Here is a 1,768-nt window from a genome sequence, read left to right on the forward strand (position 1 = left end):
CCTTTGCGGTTAGAAAATTGCACTTGATCATGTCGCGATATTATCGCAAATGCGATATATCGTTCAGCCCTACTTAGAAACAAGGTGCTGTCTCTTTAACACATTTACATTCATAAAATCTGAATAAACTTGATGAAGTCACGTAGGAAAACCACCTCAAAACAGGAACTTACATATAACTACATTCACTTTGAGGAACAATGACAGACCCCCAGAAACAAAAGTAGTATTGAAACATTTTTTACTTTCATCTTCAAGTCAAATAACTGCAAATCAACTGTTCATGCAAATCAGTGGAGACGCCATCTTATTGGTGATCAATCTGTTATTGGTGCCACTAATTTGCCACGACTTATTAAAAATGGCTGTAAATACGAGACACAGAAAATCGCAGCGTCCCCCTCCTCCCATCAGGCAGTGAGTCATTTCTCAGTAACGCTGCTGAAGAAGGTCACAGTGGTTTCTTCTAAACAGACGCTCGCTCAGATCCTCTCAGGGTCTGCGTGCTTCCCTTCAGAAATGTTTACTGGCTGTTCTTTTTTACTCTGTCGTACATTTGATGTTTATTCTTACGTTCGCTCAACCTTCAGATGTCTTACGAGCCGTTTTCTGTAGAAGCGCTTCTGAAATTTAAAAGCTCTGCAGATAAAACCCAAGTAATAAAGGTTCATTTCAGCTGCATTTAAAAAGCAATAAATAAGTTCATGTTAGAGGATCTAAAAATGTAAAGTTATTATTTGCACGATGTAAGTTCAGTATTTTTATATTTCTCAAACTTTATTCTTTTTGTCTTACTGGTCGTTTTACTGTTTTTTGTTTTTTGTCACGTGTCATGCGAACTTGGCTTAACTGTATGTTCATGTTTGTCCACATGAATATAAAGGTCTTCAGTTTAAATCTTGAAATATTTAAAGTGTTTTGAGTTTTATCAAAGTCATTTTACATCCATAAGCGTGTCACGTTTAGTTTGTAGTTAGTAAATGTTGGCAGGAGGACTCTGTGTGCTGATGACGGGAGGAAACGGGGACGTTTAACAAAAGCTCCTGAGACACGGGAATGAACTCCGGTGAAATAATAGTTTGTAACAAACAAAAACGAGGGAGAGTAAGATAAAACGCCGGCCCTGACAGAGGCGCTAAGGCACAACAGAGTTTAGACTACATTTAGAAAAAAAATTAGATTGCTTTTGTAGAATAAAGTCAAAAATAACGTTGAACATGTATTCTTAGGAGAAAAAATCTAAATGTGAAGATTTCCGTTGTTTTTTTTCTCAAAGTAGAATTACGACTTTAATCCCGAGATTTCAACTTTAGTGTCAAAATGGTCAATAATATATTTCTTTCTTAATCTGGCCCTAATACTCCATCGAGTGGGAAAAGCACAAAGGAGGAACCAAGTTTCAAATAAAACAGGAAGTAAACGAAAACGGAGGCCGTGCACTTGTTCAGTGTTTTCTGCATCATCCGGGAAATCCGTTCTGCGGCTGTGTTTATTGAACCAGACCACCAAGCAGGAACCTAATTTGTTGGGGGAAACACACGCGCTCATTATTCTGCTCTGTTCAGCATCATCTCCGTGTTTATTGGCCTTATTTGACAGTGATATCATTACAAATGGGCCTGATGATTCCAGTGAAGAGTCTGCATGGGAGCTCAGTCTGAGCAGAGGTAGATTCATGTCAGTCCAGTCATTTTCATACATGCATGACATGCACATGTCAGTTTTCATAACTGTGGCATTGTTTTGAAGGCTGATTGTCCTGCCTGTA

This window comes from Pundamilia nyererei, unplaced genomic scaffold, assembly GCF_000239375.1.
Source record: "Pundamilia nyererei isolate P.nyererei 1_Seehausen unplaced genomic scaffold, PunNye1.0 scaffold00152, whole genome shotgun sequence".
NCBI classification, from domain to species: Eukaryota; Metazoa; Chordata; class Actinopteri; order Cichliformes; family Cichlidae; genus Pundamilia; species Pundamilia nyererei.